Source organism: Salvelinus namaycush, chromosome 31 (genome assembly GCF_016432855.1).
Source record: "Salvelinus namaycush isolate Seneca chromosome 31, SaNama_1.0, whole genome shotgun sequence".
Lineage (NCBI taxonomy): Eukaryota > Metazoa > Chordata > Actinopteri > Salmoniformes > Salmonidae > Salvelinus > Salvelinus namaycush.
In genome coordinates this window covers 26,927,619-26,944,223 of record NC_052337.1, presented here as the reverse complement: position 1 = coordinate 26,944,223, position 16,605 = coordinate 26,927,619, and the positions used below count along the sequence as shown (strand labels likewise).

At 46.7% G+C, this 16,605-nt stretch overlaps 1 protein-coding gene and 1 pseudogene across 1 annotated transcript in view; one reads left to right on the top strand and one right to left on the bottom strand.

Annotated features, from left to right (window-relative positions):
• The window catches only part of LOC120025537 (astrotactin-2-like), a 451,161-nt gene that overhangs the window by 313,592 nt on the left and 120,964 nt on the right, over positions 1–16,605 (top strand). The window lies entirely within an intron of this gene.
• LOC120026450 lies at positions 1,322–4,465 on the bottom strand (annotated as a pseudogene).

Genomic DNA, 16,605 nt, shown 5'->3' with positions numbered 1-16,605 from the left:
GCCTGACATGATATCCTGAATTTAAATCCTTTGGTGAGTTGACAAATTTAGTTTCACAAATGTCTCATGAGAGTACAATAAATGAAAACACACAATCACTGAACAAATTGTATGTACGTATGGCAGTTTCTAAAGGAAATAGCAATGACGAACTTGATCAAATGTCTCTGGAGGTGTTGGCAGAATGTTTTAAACTTTTACAGTGACATTTTCTGTATCTGAAAGAAAGAAATCATTGGAAATTGTTGTAACCTGTAGATCAATTCAATTAATTATGCTGCACTACCCGCGAATTCTGAAACATTGTAAAAATATAAAACTACAGTAGGCCTACTTACAGTGGTAGCCTACACACGTCAATGAAAAAGATCAACTGTCTTTCTGTTAAATTATACTGTACATTCTAAACCGCGCTACCTTTCGGATGCATAAAGCAAAATACTTTTAAATAAAAGCCTATCTAATAGGCCCAATTAAAATGAGAGATGCACATGGTAATTTGTTGTAGGCTAAAGCTACTTAGGGAATATGAACCCATCATGGCCAGAAAAAAAAGTGGAGGAATTTGTTCAGCAATGGCTATGAAAATATGTATTATGTTTATAAATTAAATATTGTTTACGCGAGACATTTGACAAAGACGTAAATGGAAAAGGTGAACCATCTGTTCTAGCGTTAAACTACGCTCCAGATCGCATAGAGCAAAATACTTGAAATAACATATCTATTTACTTCTGCGAAATGGGTCCAATTAACTAAGATGTAGGCGACAGGCTACTTCGCGAGTATGAAACCATCAGTCAGAAAAGGTGAGGAATGTATTCTGCAACAATCATGGAAATGAAATAAATAATAGGAAATAGATGCCTATTTCTACCTATTTTAGAATAAACTGTACATACACTAAATGTTAAAGTTAGCCTTGAGGGAGGGGTAAGCTGATCCTAGAGCTGTGTGTCTACAGGCAACTTCACTCATTTGCACATTGAAGATGGAGCCCCTCGGGGTACAACACAATACTTTTTATTGGATGGCTGGGTTATAACGATCGAGTCCATGATCCCATCCCTATAGATTTAAATTACAGGTTTGATTAGAAATGCCTTCTAAATTGATAAAGGCAGCCTGTAAGCACAATACATTTTCTTGCCATGCCATTAGGCTTAGTAATTGTCAGAAATACCATTTTGTACGGCTGTGACGATACCAGTATCAAAACAAAATCCAATGGCAAAAAAAAAAAACGATGCAGACCAAACTCTTTGGTCCTTTAAAAACAAGCTGTATGTAAAATAGTGTCTATAGATTGGAAAATAATAAATGTGACAACATGTTTGTTTCCAACATTAGGGCCGTTTTCCCAAAGAAGTTAAATTTGCTTCGTGTTTGGTGTCCTTGCTACGATACTAACGAGTATCGTAATAAAGGTATCAACCCGGCCCTAATATTTTGTACAGTACAGCAGTTCAAATATAAGAAATGTTGTGTGTTGATTGACATACCAGTTTCCCCCCACCCCCAATGTGACAACACTTATTGTCGTCTTTAGTGCTGTGATCCATCAAATCAACTAGGCAGCTCGAATTGTAGATAAGACACCGGCTTGGTTCCAGTGTGCTCCTAGCCAGTCCCACTGACTGACTGGGGATCAGTGACTCATTATATGACCTGCTAAGCACTGACTAGAAATCAGAGTTTTTTGGAATGCAGCCATTTATATTAAAAAGTGACACACACAATTGGATTTGTAGTTTCTTAGCACCTAGCAGATGGAGAAGCGTCTCCTCTGTACGTACGAGTAGACTTTCACACAGTGGTTCCAGCAGTCCAGCACCATCAGCTGTCGTTTCTTAGTGACGGCCACGCCCACAGGGCACGTCAGTCCCTCCTGGATGAGCACGTTAAAAGCCGCCCTCTTTGGGGTACTGCAGGATCTCCTTCCTGCCACTGTCTGTCACCAGCAGGTCCCCGTTGGCATCCACGCACATTCCCGTGATGCAACGGAAGTCCTCTGTCTCCGAGAAGAAGTGGCTGAGATGCTTGCCCAGCTGGCTGTCCGTCCCCACCGAGCAGATGGAGAAGCCCCCCTCCAGGTGGTGCTCATTATGGCGGTTCTCAATGTTCAGGCCCAATCCTTGGGTGAAGTAGATGGTGCCCGATGCGTCGCACGTCACAAACTTGGGCCGCACTGCCGAGCACAGACGGTTGCAGTTGACTACGCCCACGTTGCGGTCCACGGCCCGGCACCAGACCTTGCCGCCCTCCACGTCCGAGACCAGGAACTGACCCGTGGGCATGGCTGCAATGCCCCAGAGCTTTATTAGCTGGTTCTTGTGGCAGGCCAAGCAGTGGCCGTCAATGGTGTACACCTTGACTGAGTTGTCAGTGACCCCAATAAGATCTCCCTCTGGAAGCCCTTGCGGTTGAAGATCTGGATGCGGTAGTTCCCCCGGTCGGCCACGAGGACTTCGCTCTGCGAGGTGACGCAGATGCTAACCGGTAGGTTGAACAACCCCGGCAGGTTGCCCTTGCAACCCATCTTCTTTACAAACTGGCAGTGCTGTGGCCCCGAGCTGGGGTACCCCCCTTCATCCATGGACTTGGACTTAAAGTTGCCCAGGGAGGCACACACAGCCTCTTCTACAGACATTAACATATCAATATCTCTATACAGGTCCAGGGGGGGCCCTGCAACCCCCACAGTCCCGCACATGGCATCAACCCCATCCCTGGCTCTAAACGCCAGCAGCCCCTAATCAGTGTTGACGGTGCAGGGCTTGGTGGTGAGCTGGGCCACATCCAGGGCCTCGGGATGCTCCGTCGTCACCAGCTCAGGGTCCTGGAGCTTGAGTAGCGTAGGCAGGTCCAGGCTGCTCCTCAGGTCTAGCTCCTCCTCAACGTTTCCCCCTCCGTCCTCCTCCAGCAGGGTGATGTCGCTCTGCTTTACCCGCATGGTGAGGTAGTTGCATCGGGACACCACCTGCACTACGGCCAGGTTCAGCAGGTACGTCTGCTCCTCAAGGATGTGCCCATTCAGCTTTTCCACCTTGGCCATGGAGGCAGCGAAGGCCCGCCGCTGGTGCTCCAGCTCCTCCTGCAGATGCAGCTCAGCTCAGACTTCCCCCGCATGTTCTTTGTCACACTGTCAATGGTCACTTTTTTCTGCTGGATGTGGTCCATGGCTTCATGGAGGAATGCCAGTTTACCGCCCAGGTCCTTCCGGCGCTGCTCAGCGGCCACCCGGATTGCCTGGAAGGCCTGGCCCTGCTGCTTGTGGCCCTCACACTTGCAGAGATCAGAGCACGGTGCCGGGGTATGCGGTTGCGGCAGGACTTGCACATGAGGGCGGTGGTGCAGGAGCTGACCCAGTCCAGGATCTTGAGTGTAACGGATGTGAAATGGCTAGCTAGTTAGCGGGTACGCGCTAATAGCATTTCAATCGGTTACGTCACTTGCTCTGAGACCTGAAGTAGGGTTTCCCCTTGCTCTGAAAGGGCCGTGGCTTTTGTGGAGCGATGGGTAACGATGCTTCGTGGGTGACCGTTGTTGATGTGTGCAGAGGGTCCCTGGTTCGCGCCCGAGGTCGGGGCGAGGGGACGGTTTAAAGTTATACTGTTACATTGGTGCCGTGACCCGGATCACTGGTTGCTGCGGAAAAGGAGGAGGTTGAAAGGGGGGTGAGTGTAACGGATGTGAAATGGCTAGCTAGTTAGCGGGTACGCGCTAATAGCATTTCAATCGTTTACGTCACTTGCTCTGAGACCTGAAGTAGGGTTTCCCCTTGCTCTGAAAGGGCCGTGGCTTTTGTGGAGCGATGGGTAACGATGCTTCGTGGGTGACCGTTGTTGATGTGTGCAGAGGGTCCCTGGTTCGCGCCCGAGGTCGGGGCGAGGGGACGGTTTAAAGTTATACTGTTACATTGGTGCCGTGACCCGGATCACTGGTTGCTGCGGAAAAGGAGGAGGTTGAAAGGGGGGTGAGTGTAACGGATGTGAAATGGCTAGCTAGTTAGCGGGTACGCGCTAATAGCATTTCAATCGGTTACGTCACTTGCTCTGAGACCTGAAGTAGGGTTTCCCCTTGCTCTGAAAGGGCCGCGGCTTTTGTGGAGCGATGGGTAACGATGCTTCGTGGGTGTCAGTTGTTGATGTGTGCAGAGGGTCCCTGGTTCGCGCCCGAGGTCGGGGCGAGGGGACGGTTTAAAGTTATACTGTTACATGAGCACAGTGAGGTTGTCGGCCAGCTGGGAGATGCCGCTCATGCAGGAGACCCTGCTGCAGAAGGGACAGCGCACACCATTGATGGTGCTAGCCAGCAGCTTCTCCAGACACTGTCTGCACACTGTGTGGCCACACTGCAGGAGCTTGGGCCTCAGCTGCTCCTGGTTGTAAGTCTCCAGGCAGATGGGGCACGCCAGGACCTCCCGGAGCAGGTCCGGGTCCAGAGCTGGCGAAGCTGCCGCCATCGTGTTCACACCTGAGGGGAGAGGAATTTAAAAAAGGGACGTCAAAGGTTCAGGCTGTGGCACAATCACTATGGAAGCTCTAGTCTAGTGCCTGGTTACATTGTGTTTAGGAGCATTTTATTTACTCTCTCCATGGTAAAAGTAGTGAGAAATAGATGTCATTGTTGTAAAAATCTGTGGGCTACATTTACTATCCTTGTTAATTGAAATATTTTATATTATGGCTATTTCCCTATGGTGGACCAAGTATTATGTTACACAGACTAAAGTATTCACCACAAAATAATTACAGGACATACACCTCTGATTTATGTTAGTATTAAAAAGTGTATAGTCATCACGGTCTCACAAAATGGATTGCTTAAAACAGATGTTTTTGTCCCACTACGGACTGACATCTAGAACTGGGGTTTTGACACTCGGTCATAAATCAAAAAGCCATGACAAGGGGAAGCATCAGAATAATTGTCCATGTATGTTTTAGTAAGGTAAATTGTACTTAACATTATTTTTCAACAGGATACTACTTTCAGGTAAAAACTACTGAATGAGCCCAAAAAGGTGCTGATTGTGAACATATGTTTGTCCTGGCAACAATGATATGTTGAGAAGAGGTTGCATTGCTAACAACAAGTTAAATAACGATGTTGTCATGATTTCTCATTAAAATGGCTGAAAACATAATTAGCATTCCTCTAGTAATGGTGGATTACATTTTGACCACATCATGTTTACAAGTTTAGGGGGGAGTATTGAACTAGTCAACTCAAGAACATGGGAAGAATTAACTTTTGATGCTGGGATACATTTGAGACAGCACAACCCAGTTAGTACTCACTGTGAGAAACATATACTGTAACTCAGGGGCTCCCAAACTTTTTCACTCGGGGACCCTATTCCAACATTGGGGAACACCAAGCGCCCCTGCGTGAGCACCGCGTTTATTTCTATGGGCACAAGCACTGTCCATGACACAAACTGTTCAAACATCTCGTTGGCGGAGAGAATTTTGCAGGTTTAAAGCTTATTTCCTGAAATTCTACACATTTTGCAGTTGTAAAGTAAATTCTTGCAATTCTAAACAAACTCAGCAAAAAAAAAGAAACGTCCTCTCACTGTCAACTGCGTTTATTTTCAGCAAACTTAACGTGTAAATATTTGTATGAACATAACAAGATTAAACAACTGAGACAAACTGAACAAGTTCCACAGACATGTGACTAACAGAGATGGAATAATGTGTCCCTGAACAAAGGGGGGGGGTCAAAAGTAACAGTCAGTATCTGGTGTGGCCACCAGCTGCATTAAGTACTGCAGTGCATCTCCTCCTCATGGACTGCACCAGATTTGCCAGTTCTTGCTGTGAGATGTTACCCCACTCTTCCACCAAGGCACCTGCAAGTTCCAGGACATTTCTGTGGGGAATGGCCCTAGCCCTCACCCTCCGATCCAACAGGTCCTAGACGTGCTCAATGGGATTGACATCCGGGCTCTTCGCTGGCCATGGCAGAACACCGACATTCCTGTCTTGCAGGAAATCACACACAGAATGAGCAGTATGGCTGGTGGCATTGTCATGCTGGAGGGTCATGTCAGGATGAGCCTACAGGAATGGTACCACATGAGGGAGGAGGATGTCTTCCCTATAACGCACAGCGTTGAGATTGCCTGCAATGACAACAAGCTCAGTCCGATGATGCTGTGACACACCGCCCCAGACCATGACGGACCCTCCACCTCCAAATCGATCCCGCTCCAGAGTACAGGCCTCGGTGTAACGCTCATTCCTTCGACGATAAACACGAATCCGACCAGCACCCCTGGTGAGACAAAACCGCGACTCATCAGTGAAGAGAACTTTTTGCCAGTCCTGTCTGGTCCAGTGACGGTGGGTTTGTGCCCATTGGTGACATTGTTGCCGGTGATGTCTGGGGAGGACCTGCCTTACAACAGGCCTACAAGCCCGCAGTCCAGCATCTCAGCCTATTGCGGACAGTCTGAGCACTGATGAAGGGATTGTGCGTTCCTGGTGTACCTCAGGCAGTTGTTGTTGCCATCCTGTACCTGTCCCGCAGGTGTGATGTTCGGATGTACCGATCCTGTGCAGGTGTTGTTACACGTGGTCTGCCACTGCAAGGACGATCAGCTGCCCGGCCTGTCTCCCTGTAGCGCTGTCTTAGGCATCTCACAGCACGGTTTTGCAATTTATTGCCCTGGCCACATCTGCAGTCCTCATGCCTCCTTGCAGCATGCCTAAGGCACATTCACGCAGATGAGCAGGGACCCTGGGCATCTTTCTTTTGGTGTTTTTCAGAGTCAGTAGAAAGGCCTCTTTAGTTTCCTAAGTTTTCATAACTGTGACCTTAATTGCCTACCGTATGTAAGCTGTTAGTGTCTTAACAACTGTTCCACAGGTGTATGTTCATGGTTAATTGAACAAGCATGGGAAACAGTGTTTAAACCCTTTACAATGAAGTATCTGTGAAGTTATTTGGATTTTTACAAATTATCTTTGAAAGACAGGGTTCTGAAAAAGGGACGTTTCTTGTTTTGCCATGTCTAATGTGTATTCATGCGATATAAAAGTGACAAAACAATTACAACAACATCTATGGGCTAAAAAACATAAATAGAAAATGTTAGCTGGACATTTGACAAGTTAGAAATATGCAATGACTAACATGACAAGAGGAACTGATGATGCAGACCCAATTTTAAAATTGCACTTTGTGCATTCTACTATTACAACTGTCAAGAGTACGTTTAAAGCCCTACTGAGTTTCTTTAATATATATATTTTTAAATAATGATATGGGGACACGCCCCACAGTTTGGGAACCACTGATACTGTACACTTTAGCGGGCTATATGATTTAAGTGAGGGGAGTGTAGCACTGCCACTGGATAGCACTAGCAGCAGCCAGCTGTCATTCAACACTAGATTGCTGAAGCTAGCCAGCTTTTAAGTAAACAACTTCTAAGAATCAGTTAGCTTGCTACAGACAACCAATAAGTGTTCTGCCTAACTCGCTAGTTAGCTATACGAATGCAGCGACCTTAGTTTGTGTTATTGTACTGTCAATGTGTTAACTACTAGCTGTGTTAGCATAACAGAGATTGCTCGAATCAAGCAGTCACTACACGGCCAATGCAAATGACAACTGCACTAGCTTGTTACATGCAATTAATAACTTATAATATTTTGGCATGATGCTGTATTGATTCTAGCGCAAGCTGTGCTAGACAGCTTTATTAGTGGGAGGCCTCCCGAAATCGCGATGTGACTTCCTGTTTGGGGCAGTCCGGTGAGAATTCATGATTGAGTCCATTTTAAAAGTCAAGAATTCACATTTATATACTAGCTAACTCTAGTTTTATTTGGGTGAAATCTTACCTTGCAATGTCAGGTCTGTCAAGGCACAGGGGTTGGTAGGTCTGCTGCTGCGAGACTGCGGTGTTGACGTAACGCCAGCAAATACTTATTCCCCACCCACCTCTATTTTCATTGGTTCTTGCAACTGCAGCTGGGACAGGGTCCGAAAGTGGTTGGCAGTTATATTAGTGGGGATATTTATGGTATTTGAAGTTTCATAATATGATGTATTGAGTACTGTAGTATAAAATTAAATGGATGTTAATTTGTATAATACTGTCTTTAGTTTTAGTATAGAAACTGCATTAACATAATGGCCAATGCATTATACATAATTTGATTATTCCTGCTTTTTGAATACTTTCAGAATTTTTCTATTTTGTACACCTCTTTAAATCCTGGCTGCACCAGATAATAGATTAACTTTAAAATAAATATCCATCAATCAGGGAAATTATGTTTTTTGAGAGCATTCCAGGCTTTATATGAAATGTAATATGATGCTCTTACATCCTGAAACAATATACACAATAAATTAGGACAGTACGAAGACATCTTGATGTATCCTTTGAAAGTTGAAAAGCATTCATCTCTAGCAGTAGTCTGCTACAGTTATCTTCCTGGACAGATGTGTGCAGCTGTTGCAGTACATAGAAATAGTATATCAGCTGACCCCTAGATGGTAGCAAAGGTCTTATTTCAAAATCAATTTGTAGAGCTCTATCGCAGAGGGCAGGCCTATCTGAATTGCAATTCAGAAAAGGAACTACTGCACATCAATAGAAATGAGTTAATTGGCAATTTCATAATGCAATCATAATATTTAGCTATGCATAACTAAAAGGTAAATGAAAATGAGAAATTAACGTAGACTATATGCTTTCTTTAGCCTATACATTAAAACGTTTTTTTCTAAACCTTCTCAGTAAACTTTTAATATATTTTCAACTTAATATGACTTTTGAAAAATAAATAGGCTTTAGACTCACAGAACAGAAACCTGTTGTGCTGTTTGCTGCAGCTGTGCCATGTTGAGGTCAGTGGTATTAGGAAGCATGAGTCATCTTTGTTTAACAACCAAAAAAACTGTCCACATCTATATCTCTCCCTCCTCATCATGTGTGTATTTCAATGTAATTTCCCTTGAGCTTGCATTTTCACTAATAAAATGCATACATCAACCGACTGTGGATAATTAATAGGCGATATGATTTGGACGTGTGCCAGAGTTGTTAAAAAGGCCAGATTGCACGTCAAAACACTCCTGAATAGAGAGATTTTATGGGGCAATAATAGCAATGCCAACACCAACAATATCTGTCTGAAATTAGCACAGAGATATCAGACACTTTGCAGGGCAACAATTATGACCGGAGGGTAGGTTCTAAAGAACATACTGTATCCACAAAGGCTCATTATTTAGTGAGAGAGAGAGAGAGAGAGAGAGAAATTGGAAATACAGACATTGTCATCCTACAAGAAACATAATATGGAGGAGACGAACCCACTGGTTGCCCTCTTGGCTACAGAGAGCTGGTAGTCTTATCCATCAAACTACCAGGTGTGAAACAGGGAAGAGACTCACGGGGTATGCTAACTTGGTATAGAGCAGACCTAACCCTCACAATTACATGTATTAATTTTTTTATCACATTGGTACTATTTTCACCAAAATGTTGTACAAAACTCCAAACTGGGCACAGTTGTAACGCAGCCAGTCTTTCATTCAAAACTTGTCATTGTGCATTCATTTGGATTGTAAACATCTCTCACCACACAACCATTGATTCAAAATATAATTTAATTGTGAAATGTAATGAGTACATTCTTTTAATTGCCAAAACACAACATAATGATATATTTTCAATGTTGTAGTTTTACCTACCAGTTTTATCTAATAGCAAACGATGCAAATCGCCCATAGAAGTGCTGAAAGTAATATGCTACAGTACTGTAAATGACAGTAGATTACAGTTTGCACATTACGCAATACACATACTTACATTACCCAACAAAACTGGCAGAAAATCTAGAATTTCCATAATATCTATTGAATGTGAAATCAAAGATGTGATCAATGAAGACATCCTCTACAATCATTAATGCAACATTTATAGAATTTTTTTCAGATATAATTGCAACAGGTGTACTGTCTATAATTAAATGTAAGAAATTAAATGAAACAAATTAAATGAATGAAAATGTAAAAATATATGTTTAGCACGCATTCATTTGCATCAAGCTTGTCTTGAGCAGTTGGCCATAAATTATTTTCGAGTGAATGTCCTCATTGTTCATGCACCGTGGGAAAAACCTTTTGGCATGGCGAATCCAAGCTTGACATTGGTCTGCATTGATGTCGTCGTATGCCTCATCCATGGCCAGAAGGAGGATGGCACGTTCATGGGGATGGCGATCATACACGTTCCACCTCCGTGCTGAAAAATAATCCTCAATAGGGTTGAGGAAAGGAGAGTATGGGTGCAGGTATAGGGTCACAAATCGGGAATGGGCCCAAACCATGCCTGAACCACCTCTGCATGGTGGAACCTGACATTGTCCTACACAATGACATAGGTGACCCTTTCACCTTGACAGGCCTGCTCAATTTAATTGAGAACCACATTGAGGTGTGCAGCGTTGTAGGATCCAAGTAATGGCCTACGTCCTACCATACCATCTTCAGAGATAGCTGTGCACATGGAGATGTTTCCCCCACGTTGTCCAGGCACTTGGACGGTCGCCCGTTGATCAATAAGGTTCCGCCCAAGGCGGCAAGTTTTGTCCAGGTTAAAGCCCGCTTCATCAACAAAGATAAACTTGTGATGGTTCACAGCTGCATAAAGAACCATCACCTTCTATATTTTGGTTAGTTATTTTTTACAATATAGTTCCAATATGATATTGTGAAGTAGCATGTGCATCAAATAGTAACAGTAATACAGTATATAGTGCTGTATCTGAACATACTAGGCCTGCAGTTGTTTCACCCAGTCGTTGTTTCTCTCAAAACGCACCAGGTAAATGTGTTTCATAGATACCTGGTGCCTCTTTAAAAGGTGAGCTATTGTTGGTAGGCTGATGGATGCCTCATTGGCAAAGGTGTCATTGTTCTCCTCAATGGCCTGCTTTATTTCAGACAGCCGTACTGTATGTCATTCCTGGCCCTCACCATTTCCACCACTGCCCACTCCTGCTGGTCGGTCAGCACATGGCAACCACCATGGGGACTTCTGTAAATTCTGAGGGTATAAACAGAGTATACTGTCAATAGATCATACTGTAAGAATAGTGTAGCATGTTTTGTGAATTTACTTGCATTACAATATGTAATTTACAGTAAATGAAATGGTAAAGCATAGTGCATATACTGCAGATTTACCGTCTTTCTTGGTGGAATGTTCTCATGATCGAATTGCCAGTTGATTTGTTCAGATTGGGGTGACCTTATCCGGCAGCCTCTGCCATGGTAAGGCCTCTGTTTACCACATGACCAATGATGATGGCCCGGACTTCATTAGACACATCTTTTCCATGCCATCTGCTTCCCTCTCTCTGACGGGTCCTATGGCCACCTCTTTGACCTGTTTGACAGGTCCTATGTGTCACGAATCCCGCTTCCTGAGTCTGGGTTTGCCTGTGTGTCTGTCCTGGAGTGTGTTTCAGGTGTCCTGGAACGCACCCTGTCTGGTTGCCGGGCGAATTAGCTTGTTGGGAGATTGATGTTCACCCGCACCTGTGTCCCATCAGTATTCTGCACACCTGTCCTGATCATCATCTCTCCCCTTCAAAAGCTCTGACCTGACTTCCATTCCCTGCCGGATCGTTAGCCATGAATATTACTCACCCGGATCATTCACCCCATTCCCGCCTGGTTGACGGAGGATTCCGCTACTCCATTGGATTCACCTATTTCCTCTCATCAATTCACCACCGCTGCCCGCTACGCCATCTGGATATATCTACCCTTTCACATTTAATTGTAAATAAATACTCACCTTCTTCCTACGCTCCTTGTCCTGGTCTGCTTCTGGGTTCGATCTTGAAAGAACGTGACAGAACGATCCGGCCAGTGATGAACCCAGCGGACCTGGACTCCGTTTGCCATGCAATCACCCAGCAGGAGAAGATGTTGGGACAACACAAGACGGCGCTACACGAGATAGCGGGTTCGATCCGAAACTTATCGGATAGATTAACGAGTATCCAGGATCAGCTCAGGTTGCCGGTGGATCATCTACCACCTGTTTCACCCATATCACCTGCCGATTCGGGAGCGGGTTCCTTCCGTGAGCCCAAGGTTCCGACACCGGATAAGTACGAGGGAGATCTGGGAGGATGCCGTTCATTTCTTTTGCAATGTGGGTTAGTTTTTGATCTGCAGCCCTACTCTTACGCCACAGATAAGGCTAGGATAGCTTTTGTTATTGAGCTGCTGCGTGGTAGAGCTCTTGAATGGGCTTCAGCTGTTTGGGAACGACGGGACACCTGCATGACGTCATACCAGGGGTTCACGGCAGAGATGAGAAAGCTTTTTGACCATCCAGTCCGAGGTAAGGACGCAGCTAAACGTTTGTTCTCTCTTCGCCAAGGAACTCTCAGTGTGGCAGACTTTGTGATAGAATTCAGGACATTGGCTGTGGAGAGTGGTTGGAATGAGGAATCACTACAAGCGGTTTTTTACCAGGGGTTGTCGGAGCAACTCAAGGACGAGCTGATCTCCTATCCAGAGCCTAGTGACCTAGATAGTTTGGTCACCTTAGCTATCCGGGTAGATAATAGAGTCCGAGAGAGAAGGAGGGAGAAGAAGTGTGGTAGTTCGGGACATTACATCTCCGTTTTTCCTCAGCGCCCGTTAAACTGCTCGGCTCGTTAAGTTTGGGAGGTTTGTTAGCGAGCCAGTTTCAACCTCTTAAGAGTCCTGTCAGACCTCGTTTCCCTGCTACCCTCATAAATAAGGATCAGAGTTTAGCGATTAACGCTTTCATCGATTCAGGTGCCGATGACAGCTTCATTGATGCCGACTTAGTGGAACAGCTGGGGCTTTCCAAGGAGCAATTACCGGAAGCCATTGAAGCAACCACTCTGAACGGCAGTGTTCTGGCACGGATCACTATGAGGACTGAACCGGTTAAGATGTTGTTGTCGGGGAATCATTCAGAGGTTATTTCTTTTTTCATTTTGCCTTCCCCCCATGTACCTCTGGTTCTTGGATACCCCTGGCTAAAGGAACACAATCCCTCGTTCGATTGGGTGACTGGAAAGGTAACTAGTTGGAGCATTGAGTGCCATGCTAACTGCCTCAGGACTGCCTGTTCTCATGCTGTCCCCAGTCGGGTCTTTGAGTCTGCTTCTCCTGATTTGTCCCTGGTTCCTGAAACATATCACGAGTTGGGTGAGGTGTTCAGTAAGCAGAAAGCTCAGTCACTTCCTCCCCACCGACCTTATGATTGTACAATTAAGCTGTTCCCTGGAGCTGCCTTTCCCAAGGGGCGGTTATACAGTATTTCTCGACCTGAGCGGGAAGCCCTGGAAACCTACATAAAGGAGTCTCTTGCTGCAGGTCTCATTCGTCCCTCGTCATCACCCCTGGGAGCTGGATTTTTTTTTGTGAGTAAGAAGGATGGCTCTCTTCGACCGTGTATTGATTATCGGGGGTTGAATGATATTACGGTCAAGAACAAGTACCCCTTGCCCTTGATGAGCTCCGCTTTCGATTCTTTACAGGGTGCTACTGTGTTTACGAAGCTTGATCTACGCAATGCGTATCATCTGGTTCGGATCAAGGAGGGGGACGAGTGGTTGACTGGATTCAATACACCTATGGGACATTTCGAGTACCTGGTGATGCCGTTTGGACTTTCCAACGCTCCAGCAGTGTTCCAATGTTTGGTGAATGACGTGCTGAGGGATATGATCGGTCTGTTTGTGTTCGTTTACCTGGATGACATCCTGATTTTCTCCAAGGAGCTTTCCAGCCACATCCAGCATGCTAAGCAGGTCCTGCAGCGGTTATTGGAGAACCGTCTGTTTGTGAAGGCAGAGAAGTGTGATTTTCACGCCCACACTACATCCTTTCTCGGGTACATCATCTCCAGGGGAGAGATCAAGATGGACCAAGAGAAGGTTCGGGCGGTTCGGGATTGGGTCCAGCCCGGTACGAGATTGCAGCTCCAGAGATTCCTGGGGTTTGCGAACTTCTATCGGAGGTTTATCCGTGATTACAGCCGGGTGGCCGCCCCATTAACTGCTCTGACGTCTTGCACCAGAAGGTTCTGTTGGACTCCTGAGGCAGACCGAGCATTTCTGGATTTGAAGAGTCGATTCACCAACGCCCCGATTCTCTCTCAACCTGACACTTCCCGTCAGTTTGTTGTTGAAGTGGACGCGTCTGATGTGGGGGTGGGCGCCATCCTGTCCCAGCGTAGCTCCACTGACGGTAAACTCCATCCCTGCGCTTTCTACTCTTGTCGTCTTTCTCCAGCTGAAAGAAACTACGATGTGGGTAACCGGGAGCTTCTCGCTGTGAAGCTTGCCTTGGATGAGTGGCATCACTGGTTGGAGGGAGCGGAGCAACCGTTTGTGGTCTGGACTGACCACAAGAATCTGGCTTACATGCAATCGGCTAAACGTCTCAACTCCCGTCAGGCCAGGTGGGCTTTGTTTTTTGGACGCTTCAATTTTTCCCTGACGTTCCGACCTGGGTCGAAGAACGGCAAGGCGGACGCCTTGTCCCGGATGTTCTCCAAGACGGAGGAGAGTGGGGCCAAGACTGAGACGATTCTTCCCCAGAATCTTGTCGTGGGAGCCGTTACATGGAGGATTGAGGAGGATGTGATGGCGGCCCTTCGGACGCAGCCCGGCCCTGGTAACGGTCCACCCGGTCGGTTGTTCGTGCCTGAGTCGGTCCGTTCTGCTGTTCTTCAGTGGTCCCACGCCAGCAAGATAGCTTGTCACCCTGGCGTTGCTCGGACTATGGCGCTACTGCGCAGACGATTTTGGTGGCCTGCCATGGGAGAAGATACCCGGAGGTTTGTTGCCGCATGTCCTGTTTGTGCTCAGAACAAAAGTACCAATCGGCCCAGCTCTGGGCTTCTTCACCCTCTACCTATTCCTCGGCGACCTTGGTCGCATCTGGCCCTGGATTTTGTCACGGGATTGCCCCCTTCTGTTGGGAACACGGTCATTCTGACCATTGTGGACAGATTCAGCAAGTTTGCTCATTTTGTTCCTCTCTCCAAGCTTCCATCGGCTACGGAGACGTCTGAGATCCTGGTTAGGGAGGTTTTCAGGGTCCACGGATTGCCCAGTGACATTGTTTCTGACCGTGGTCCTCAGTTTACCTCTGCTGTTTGGAGATCTTTCTGTTTGGCCATTGGAGCTACAGTCAGTCTCACTTCTGGATTTCATCCTCAATCTAATGGTCAGGCGGAGAGAGCCAACCAGAAGATGGAGTCCACGCTGCGTTGTCTTGTCTCTTCTGATCCTACCTCTTGGTCATCTCAATTACCCTGGGTCGAGTATGCCCATAATACCCTTCCGTCATCTGCCACTGGGATGTCCCCCTTCCAATGCCTGTACGGTTACCAACCTCCTTTGTTTCCTTCTCAGGAAAGGGATCTCTCGGTTCCCTCTGTCCAGACCCACATTCGTCGTTGCCACCGGACCTGGCATCGGGCCAGGAAGGCTCTCCTTAGAGTGTCTGACCGGTATCAGATCCAGGCGAATCGTCGCCGTATTCCTGCCCCAGCTTATACGGTCGGAGATAAGGTTTGGTTGGCTACACGGGATCTTCCTCTACGGACTGAGTCGAGAAAGTTGTCACCGAAGTTCATTGGTCCGTTTGTAGTGGAGAGAATCATTAATCCTGTTGTGGTTCGACTCAAGTTGCCTGCAACTCTTAGAGTACATCCCACCTTTCATGTCTCCTGCCTCAAGCCGGTTCACCTCAGTCCTCTGTTGCCCCCTCCTCCTCCTCGTCCTCCTCCTCCTCGGATGATCGGAGGTGGTCCTGTCTACACGGTGCGCCGCATCATGGACTCCAGACGGCGGGGTCGAGGGTACCAGTATTTAGTGGATTGGGAAGGATATGGTCCAGAGGAGAGGAGTTGGATTCCTCGGCGTCAGATCCTGGATGACGACCTGCTTCGTGACTTCTACCGCCTCCACCCTGGCGCTCCAGGTAGTCCGCCCGGTGGCGTTCGTCGGAGGGGGGGTACTGTCACGAATCCCGCTTCCTGAGTCTGGGTTTGCCTGTGTGTCTGTCCTGGAGTGTGTTTCAGGTGTCCTGGAACGCACCCTGTCTGGTTGCCGGGCGAATTAGCTTGTTGGGAGATTGATGTTCACCCGCACCTGTGTCCCATCAGTATTCTGCACACCTGTCCTGATCATCATCTCTCCCCTTCAAAAGCTCTGACCTGACTTCCATTCCCTGCCGGATCGTTAGCCATGAATATTACTCACCCGGATCATTCACCCCATTCCCGCCTGGTTGACGGAGGATTCCGCTACTCCATTGGATTCACCTATTTCCTCTCATCAATTCACCACCGCTGCCCGCTACGCCATCTGGATATATCTACCCTTTCACATTTAATTGTAAATAAATACTCACCTTCTTCCTACGCTCCTTGTCCTGGTCTGCTTCTGGGTTCGATCTTGAAAGAACGTGACACTATGGCCATCTCTTAGATCTCTTTGATGGGTCCTATGGCCACCTCTTTGACCTCTGTTGGGGCCCATTCCCACTTCTCCACGGGCTCTTTGA